Raw genomic sequence first — 10662 nt, 5'->3', positions numbered from 1 at the left:
TTCTATCTTACTTTTTGCAGTGCGGGCTGGTTTTGCTCATGGCACGGCCCACCAAACCTCCCTGTGAGAGCAGGTACGATCCTGCAGCCTCACCTCTGTGCTGTCTTTGATTTCACTTTCAGGTTTTAGTCTAGCTGTAGGGTAGAAAGCTCAGGTTTTATTAATAACACATGCCAGGTGCAGAGCATTGGTGCTGTGGCTCACTGACAGGACTAATGGGAAACTAGAGTGCTGTTTGTAGGTCAAAATGTCCACCATGTGAAAGAACTGATGAAGCAAAGATTTAGATTAGCATTAGCACTGCTAGCACAGTTGAACCTGCATGAGGCTGACTGGACAAACTTTAGTATACTGTGCACCACCTTAGTCCAGGGCCCCCATTTCACCTTATCTGTCTTAAAGGCATAATGTGTAAGAACTGGTCACCTGTCAAAGGTCACTCCAAACAAACAGAGGGCAGCATCAGCAGAATCACTGCGAACTGATGCTCTATCTTTGGCTGCAGCTACCTGATGCTGTTAGCTCAGTTAGCCGTGCAGCTAGTGGCCCTATTAGCTGACTGGAGTCTGCCCTGGCCGAGAGCTTGGAGCACCAGAGGACTGGTGCCAGAGCTGGTGATTGTTCTAACACTGGAAAGACAAGACGGCTTTGGTGAGTTTTATTTTGTTTCTGTCAAGTTTGAATGAAGTGTGTTTTACGATGAATTAACATAAGGTTATCAGTAAAACACCTAACGTGTGAAACATGGCAAACTCTCATACATCTCCCAGCTGACACTACAGTGAGCTTCACCATCAGACTACAAAGTGGTATGATGAGACAGAATGGGCTGCAGCTATCTTCAGTAGATATCTGTGCAACTTGTGCCCGGGGTCAGTCAGCAGGGGCCCACAGCTCAGTTTTAAACTAAATTCAATGCCATCTCAACTGATAATGAAACTAAAACCTCAAACCTTCACCACAGCCAAAATAACAAAACAGATACCAGAGCTGAGATTACAACACTGGAGGCTGTTGCAATCCTTGACTCAGTATTGCTCAATGTCTTTTTTTTTTTTTTTTTTTTAAACAGTTGCTTGTTTTCCCTTTTGCTCCCCAAAATCTGTTTGTAGCACAGTTGGTTAGAAGAATTAATCAGCACAAACACACTGATGATGGTGGTCTTTTACTTAATGGTTGTTTTTATTCAGTTTGATCTGGTTTTAATGCAGTGCACCACACATTATATGGGCCTTTTTAAGCAAGATACTGTTTAGTGTATAATTAAACTTTTCTGGGATTTTTTAAAGAACTGTAGATAAAGAAAAATCTCTATTCATTTCTATGACGGTAAGAACTCTCACAGAAATTTGCTTTGTGACTCTCTTCGTCTTTAGCCACTGACAACCAGCATTGGGATGAGAGCATTCATCAATATGTCACTGCTGGCGGTAGGATTTGATGAATTGCAGCCAATAACCATTTCACATGGTTCTCACAACAGGGGTGGATGATTGCGTTATTGTTTTTTTTGTGTGTGTTAACCTCTGAGCTCTCATTGAGTCTGCCAGGTTTCTGATCATGAGGATGTCTTTGTTTCAGGGTGGGTGGGTTCGAAGGTGAGCACACGTTATTTAGTTAATCACTACTTTGTTTGCCCTTTTCAAATGTCCGTGAGCGATGTTAAGAATCTGTTGAAGTGGGGCTTCTTTGTGTAGCTGACCCTGACCTTTGACCTCCTTGTAGAAAGGAGCAAATGAACAAAGGATTTCTCAACGGAAATCAATGAAAAGCTCACAAATGGCAGCGATACATACGATAATTTACCTGTAATTAGTGCAAGGCCTTTCGTTTTTCAGACTAGAAAGGTGAGTTTATGGAGACATACTGTACATACTGTTTTACACACAAAGCAGGCTGTAAGTATTTGAATTCTGATGTTTCTGTATTGAGATGGCACTGAGCTCTTTGCCTCAGGGTGTTTGCATCCACATTGCATGAACAATGCGATCATTTTAGCGCTTTCTATACATTGTCCCCCAGTTTTAGGACAGAAAGTATTACAAATTAGGCTAAATGGAGTCATCATTTAATATTTGGTTGCAGCCAATGACTGTCTGCTGTTTTCAGGGCCTTTTTACCTTTAGTCTGATCTTCAGTGACTTCAGTAATGACTGACTTGACCACTCAAAGTCCCACACTATTCACCCAATATGGATGCGACAATTGCACCCAGACCTGCATTTAGCAGAGTGGAATTTCTTCGATTTGCCTTGCTGTAAATGTAACCCAGATGGAGATACTGTCAAAACACGATGTGACCTGACACACGGCACATTTTTAGACTGATGTTTGAGCATTTGATTTATGCGGAGCACCGTGAAAAGGGAATAGGTGTTGAAGGTGTAATATTTCATTTTAAATGGAGTTGAGTTATGCCCAAATACTCCCAGCATGCAGTGTGCCTGTGAGCATGGTGGTATAATAGCCTTTTAAGTAATTATTAATGTTGGATCTTTGCTCTAATTAACCAGCTTACTCACTGTTATTGTTGAAATGCGAATGTATTATGTATGTCCATTAAAGGCCATTAAGCTGTGCCACAGACCTGTCAGTGCTGTTCTAGTTTCTCTGTCCCCCCCGATGGCGGTCAGCGTTGGTTAATAGATTGCTTCGTGCCGCTTTATACTGACTGACCTTTAGGGATCGGACAGCTTGGCGTGCAGATTGTAGACTGTGCAACAGTGCATAGATGTTTCATTTCTGACTGAAAATCAAACAGCACACATAATGACAGAAGGAGAAAACACACATACACACACGCACACACACACACACACACACACACACACACACACACACACACACACACGTACAGACAAGCTGCTTCTGTGCTGTCAGGAAACCTCAGAAATGGACTTTCAGAAGCGCCGGGCCTTATATATAGTCAACAAACTTTGCCTAACGCCAGTCAACAGACGTCAGCTGCGGGCGGAAAGTGTTTGCTTTCCACTCTCAGTCACCTCACACAGCTGACTGACAAAACACAAAGTTGACCAGTGTGTCTGAGCCGAGGTCACGGCTGGAATGCTGATAAGGAGAGACGCTCACAGCGAGCGGCGTGTCTGCATGTTGACAGAGGGCAACAAGCAGCGGGAACACAGTGGTTGTACTCCATCAAGTCAGGCTGTGTTTGAATTAGACGTCTTGTTTGTTCTCAGGGAGTTTTTTTTTTTTAATACAGAAAGTTCTTCTCAAGTATTCTGGTGCTGGTCCTCTCTATCTTGTCATCTCACTGTGAGTCTCTCTGTATCATACAGAATGTCATGCTCGCTAACTGCTTCTGCTGATCAGACTTTTTACGTGTTTGCACAGTAGTGTGTGTGTGTCTGTGTGTGTGAGTGAGTGAGTGAGTGAGTGAGTGTGTTTACATTTCATCACTCTCCAGTCACCCGTGGGAAAATGACTGGGCGGAAAACTGTTGATATTCATGGTTTTGAGTGTTTAGCTGCTCCCTGTTGGTACACAGTGCAACATAAGCCTCTCTGTTACTCGGGTGAGGTTGTTGTTCAGGTGGTTTTGAATAATTTGAGAGAAAGGCCATAACACTAACACTGCTAACTCCCATAGGAGCCAGGCTAAAAATGAGCATGCTAATGGTGTTATACAGTTGCTTAGAGGAAAAAACAGCAACCAATATGTTGTTAATTTGGTTGGGATGTTTTTTTTTTTTTTTTTTTTCAACTGAACCGTCTTAAATCACTGAAGATCATCTGTCAATTAATGACGAAGCTATCGATCTGTATTTTTCTCATCAGCAACAAATTCCATAAAAAGGCCGACAATGCTTTCCAGCTTCCCTCGTCTGGGCTCCCTTTGATGAAGTAAAACACTCTCTCTTTTTAAAGAAATTCCCACTAATTTCCTAAAACATGTGGGCACTGTAGTTTTTAGATCATGCTAATCTAGCAGATGTAAATAGTGTATTCATTGGGAACTATTTTCAGCAGCAGATTTGATGCACTGTTGAGCATTTTGCTCACAGCTGAATGGTTCGACTCTAAAAAGAAAGAAAAAAAAAATCCAACAAACTACAGCGTCCTTGTTTCGGGTTAATGAAGCACCGTGTCACTGAGTGCAACAGTGTGACTCACTGATGTGTTTTTAATAGTTTCTGCACTATAATGGTGGTCTATGGCTCAGAGGAATAAGTCATATCAGACTGAAACACAGACAGTACTTGTTAGAAGATCTGTTCATGACTGCTTTTGGTCTCTCATGGGATTCGGTGACAGTAAGAAAAACATCTGCACGTCTGTCAGCTGGGTTTAACAGTTTAACGTCTTGGCACTGTGCTGGATTGATGTGTTTTATTGATTAAAGGAATCAGAATCAAAACTGATCAGGTGACAGTTAACTTTTATAATTCACAATAAACAAGAAGAGTGTATGATTAAATACGGGATACAATATGTTTTAGAGTTATAACTGTAACTTTTGTTTCATTTTGGCCAAATTTGAAGTTTATTAATGACTCTTGTTTAGCATTTATTAAGTAAAATATCTATATATACCTGTTGGACACAGCTTAGCATTACTTGCCTTTCTCTGTGTCTTTTCATGGTAAAATTATACTTTTCTTGTCTCCATGTCTAACAAAGGAGGACATTCAGATATCATTTTGGCCCCTGGCAACATGCAATGATTTTCTTTTCAGATTCTTTTATTTCTGACAAATTGACTAACGAAGTATTTAATATAAATGAAATTGGTTAAACATTCATCAGTTATGAAAAACTGTCATTTGAAGCCATGCTTGTGATAGTATCTACGTGTGTTGGGCTCACATGAAAACATGTCCCAAAGAGAGGACGTCCTGCATAAATATTTCCTTAGGCACATATTGTCTTATTGTACAAAATGGTAATGAGGACTCTAATTTTAAAAAAAAAAACAAAACAAAAACTACACATGCAAAGTTTAAAAGATGAAACATTAAGCCTGAAGTACCCAAAAGGAATACATATATAGTCATATACTGCGCTACAGTATATTCACAAGGGAGCCAAGCCAGGCTGCTTGTACAAGAGATGAAAACACTCACAGAGCCTCGGGGGAACACCGGCTTCAGCTTCTTGGATCCTAAGTATGAAACAGAAAAGGAGACTTTACATGTTTAGCTTGATGTCTCATTGATGGTTTGAGCGCAGTCTGCTCTGATCAGTTTAACAAGAATTTCCAATGTGTCTGCAGACCCCCCGTGTCTCCCCTCGACCCCCGTAGCTGAAGAATGCTCAGCACCACACCGTAAATCAATGTCAACCCTGAACCAGCGTTGTCCTGTCAGGGAGGCTTTGTGCACTTGGCTGAGCACATTATGTTCCGAGAGTCACATCTGATCTCTGACTTTGATCACTGCCTGTCGGGCCACAGTGAGATGGTTTTTCTTTTCTTTTTATCTTTTGAGGCCCCTCTGGAGCGTTGTCGCCTCTGCGCTGGCTTAGCTAAACTTACGTACATGTGTGCCTGCAGTCCACAGAGGGCTGCTCACCGTTTGGACAAAATGGGCTGATCATGGCACAGATTCCCATAGATCACCAAGAGGAAAACTTTCATCCTTTAGATCGCATCCTACAACGGCTTTATACCGTCATAGCTCCAAATCTACATTAGAAAAACTGCTTTTGTGAAATTCTGCATTTTTAATCATGATAATCACCAAATAAGTGCTGACTGTGCAGTTTTCACACTTAACAGAAAGAAACAGTCCAACGCCGAATGAAACTGAAGTGTGAGCCTATGATGTTTTTAACCACACTGTGACTTTGTGTAATATTTTAAACATTTAGCCTCCCGCTCATCTTAAGCATCCTCTGTACGGACACAGTCAAACCATTTAAGCAGATTAGCAGAAGGGTTCCTGGCCAGCAGACATGCTGTGTGTCCTGCACTGATCCACAGAGGCCTCGTAGTGCAGATGCAGGAAGGCTGACTGGAAGTTGGCCATCAAACTGCTACAGCAATCATTAGAGGCAGATCGTCTTCCTTCCTGCCGGCTGACGTGATCATTAACATAAATATCATTAAAGATTGTTGGATCGACTTCCTGCCACAAGAGGGAGACAGAGGCCAGATCATAGAGCACGAGATAGGCACTGACCATTCAACAGCTTCTCTTGACCCCAGTCATGTCTTGTTCTGCATTTTCCTCATCATCCCTGTGATTTGAAGATGAAATAGTGAACTTCACACCCATTTGCTGCTCATTTTTATAAAAAGATTCCCTTCTTTTTTGTTCCTCTTCTGAAGCGCCCTGCTGCGACTGGCTCTCAGATGTCAGATTTCACCCCTGCCTCCCTTGAAAAGCTTTCATGGAGAATTTCCAGAGGGGGGAAGCTTCACATCGTTCGGGTTAGAGAAGAAAGAAAGCGGTGAAAAGGTGTGAGCAGCCCAGAGCCGGACCGTCATCAAGAAGCGGGGCTGAATAATGCAAAAACACGGTGTTCCTTTCTCCCTGCCTTCATGTCGTTATTAAAGGTTGTACGCTGAAGGTGGAAAACATTGAGATAATAACACTGAGGCCAGCTCAATCAATTTCATGGTCTGTTTAATGGAAAAGTGGCAGGTTGTCCTATTACTTTGTACAGTCAGTGTGTCTGATGTGGCGTAATGGATGGAGATAAAACAGTGGAAGGTTACATCACCGATCAACATGTCTTATTAAGTCCTGAGCAACAGGGACTTGAAACAAATTTAAATCTCAGCATAAAATAGGCAAGTCATCTGTGGGGATTCTTGCTCTTTTTGCAGTTAATTTGATTAGCTCATGAGAAAAGCACATCAAAGAGCAAAGGGAAAAAAAAAAAGAAAAGTAGGAGAGCAGCAGCCGAGTGTGCGGAGTCACATTTGCAAATGTTCGGCGATGTTATTAAATTTTCACTTTTCAATTAAATGGAATCAGAAATGGCACAGGTGCTTCCATGCTTCAGTGATAGATGGCTTGGTTGTGTTTACCTTTGGGGACTCATGATTTTTGGTTGCCCTCAAAGCAAATATTGGTACTCCCTGATATCAAATCATGAGATACAACTACAAGTAAACTGCACTTTTGTATTGTACTCCTAATAGCATGTAGCGTGGGAGCTGTGCATGACCTTGCATATGTTTTCCAATCTTCACTCTTCCCTCTCATGCGTGCTCACCTTGTGCTTTTCACATTTTCTTTCCTGGAGGGAAAATGTTGAATAGGAGCCCCTTATACTGTGACGGAGAGCAGTTTTGTTCAGGAGTCGTCCAGGTCGTGGTCATCTTTGGGCAACAGGCAGAGGAGCGCCAAGTGTGATGCTGTGGTTGTCTCTTGCATCAATAGGGGGCAGTGTGGTTACACAGGAGCTGCTTTCACTGTCCTCTGCACAAAAGCTCTCCTGAGTACAAAGAGAAGAAAATATTATATAATAAACTCATCTTGGAAGCAGAGCAGCGGTCGCCTAGGAATTTCTGGAAACTCAATATCTCTCAGTGTCTGAGTTGGAGTTTTTATCTCTGATTCTCGTGTCGCCTTTTGCCTTTCAAGCTCATATTAAAACTATCTATATGGCAAAAAAAACCCTTTTCATTTTAGTACGGATATTAAGTTTAGTTTGTGCTGGCTGTCTCTCTTTTGGTATTTGATTCTGTAACTGGAGTGTAGACCCTGGATGCTCACTTTTGTGATTGTAACCTCGTCCAAGTGCGTCAAACACGTCCTCCTCGCTGTTTGATTTAAGAGCAAAGGGACAATAATCTATCCTGTAAAAGCCGTCTGATCAAAAATATCCACCTTCGCACGCACTCATCTCTACAATTACACTGTAAGACCAACAAATATTTGGTTCCAGTCCCATTTCTGATTGGCTGAGCCACACTCGAAGCCTTTTCTAAGATACTACTTAACTTTGAAATTAAATTCTAATCACCAGTCTCATGCAAGTGCTTGAAATGGAATAAGCAAATTTCCATTTAAATCACTTCTCTGTTGTATAGCACCTAGGGTGAAGAATTAAATTTAGGCCTAATCAGTATTGAGTGTGGGTTTACTTCGGGCATTAAACAAATTAAGATTTATGGCATCAGATTGCTTGGATGAAACCACCCACTGTATAATAATCATTATTGCACAGCTAATTGTCCACCATTGTACATATCATTATGTTAGTAATACCTGCGAGGGCATTCTTTACTGTTATCCTGAGTTCACTGAAGATTAGGTGGGAAATTCTGCTCATTATGGGAATTATTAGCAGTTTTCTAATCCACGCTGAACAATGAAATCATGGGGTCAAAATGACCCGTTAATGTATGAAATCTGCATTTTTGAGCCCACAAACAAAGTGCAGCATAATGAATGTTCCCCGTGTGAAGCGAGCAGCACAGGCATGTTGACATATCAAAGTGCGCTCTGATCTAGTTTCACCAAGGTGAAGGAGGAGTTGCAGCTGCTGATTTTTCATGCCGCACCGCAGCCCTCTCCAACTGCTCCTCATCTGCTCGCTTTTCCTCCTCGTCTTATATAAGGGGTCGGCTGCAGCCGTTCGCAGCCCTGGAAATGTGAGAAATGGCGTCTTGATTGGGTTCAGTGTTTTGGGGGACCGTTTCGGAGTCTCATGACACTTTAGCCACGCTAGCAGCAGAGCTCCGGGGACGGCAGTAGTGGTCTTCTGGTGCGTTGGTCTTTACTGAAATATCTAAACAACTATTGGATGTTTTGCCCACGAATCCTCATGACTCTGGTGATATTGACTTTTCCTCTGGTGCCACCAGCAGGTCCATATTTGTGGCCTTGCAGATTGATTTATATGAGAGTTGGTGTAAACATTCATCTTTCTGTCGGGATGAATTTTGATAACTTCTCATTAGCACCACATCAAAATTTCAGTAAGCTGGTTTATGACCATATACCTACAGCACTGACGACCTTCCCGTCAGCCTCAGCTGTACATTGTGTTCACTGCTAATTAGCAAGTTAGCACTGAGTCTTCAATAGTCTCCCTCAATGCATTTTCAGATGATGAAATCCTCATACATGCTTTTATAACATCTATAATAGAGCACAGCTGCCAGAGTCCTCACAAGATCTAATGAGTTTGATCATATTGTACTAATACTGATGTCTCTGCATTGGGCTCTGGTTCAGGCAAGAGCTGACCTCAAAATCCTCCTTCTTCCATAAAGGCTTTAGACAGACTGGCTCCCTCATATATCTCCAGCATTATTTTTCCATATACTCCTTCATTTACGTTTCCTTGGTGCCGGTTACTTAACTATTCCTGCCCACAGAGCTCCACTTCTCTGGAATAATCTACTGCACCTTCGGTAGGCGAGCTCTGTTGATACTTTCAAATCCAGGCTGAAATCAGAGCTTTTTCTCTTGATCTCGCCTGATGGAACCAGCTGGGAACTGAAATCACTGAGGCTAGCTACCCCAATCTGGGTACGGATATATTGTACAATCTCTGTCATATTAACGTTATTACCTGCGTATGTGTGCGCGACTGAATGTGTTTGTGTGCACTTTTCATGTGAGTTGTTGTAAAGCGTACAGACTCTCTGGGCGACGTGCACCTTAAATAGCAGTTGAACACAATGCGCAAAAGACAAACTGGAGCTTATCACAGCTGGACAACATGAAAAATAATTGTGGATGGTGATGGAACAGTTCCAGGAGCGTCTCACAAGACTAAAAAAAGAATAACTTGAGCTTTTGTAAAAACATTCTGCTGCCTCTTTATTAGCTTTAATTGGCAGTGGCATTGGAAATCATAGATTTATAGCCTTTGTACAACACACGCATCAGTATACAATAGAGATTAATATATAGTTTATATCATATACAATTGACTGTTATATGAAACTGGGATATAGTGGTGTGAGCAGTTGAAGCAACGAGTGCTTTTCATCTTTGGACCTCGTCGGGAGTCCCGACCCTCAGGTTGGACAACACTGGTTTAGAGGGTAGAGATTAATTTCTTCCTGGGGCCACATATGCAAACAACATCCTGTACATTCATTACAGTGAAAGGTGCTCCCACCAATGTGCACATGATATGCTTTCCTGAGAACTTTCACTCGAGGTGGGTGTCTGGAGGAACATTCAGTGCTCCAACTACGCAATGCACAAACATCCTCCCACGTGCATTTTAAAGAATAGATCGAGCAGCATCTTAAAGTCTTGTTGCTGCAGTTTAATAACCATGACAACCCCGTTGGTCACGTCATTACTTCTTGGAAATAAAAAGTCACTGGGGGACTCGCATCGAAGCGAGCGGCCATTGTGTAGGTGGAGGAGGAAGGAGGCAGAAGACAAACCAACCATCGCCTTCCCGAGGAAGCAGGACACATGGAATGCAAAGAATGAAAAACACGGGAAAATCCAGGCGCTTCTCCTCAGAGGCGCGACGCTGTGAGAGACATGTGAACGGCTGCTTTGTTAGGCTCACTTTATAATTAGACTTTGGGCTGCCACCATCATTTCTCATCTCTGTGGAAAGGAGAGCACCAGTCCTCATCACAGCAACCTGCCTGGAAGGTGCTCATTAATGAAGTGACGGACACATGCGCGCACACACTCACACACACACACACACACACATACACACACACACACACACACACACACACACACACACACACACACACAGACACACA

Source organism: Chaetodon auriga, chromosome 15, assembly GCF_051107435.1.
Source record: "Chaetodon auriga isolate fChaAug3 chromosome 15, fChaAug3.hap1, whole genome shotgun sequence".
Lineage (NCBI taxonomy): Eukaryota > Metazoa > Chordata > Actinopteri > Chaetodontiformes > Chaetodontidae > Chaetodon > Chaetodon auriga.
The sequence above is the reverse complement of the archived record's forward strand: the minus strand, read 5'-3'. Positions refer to the sequence as shown.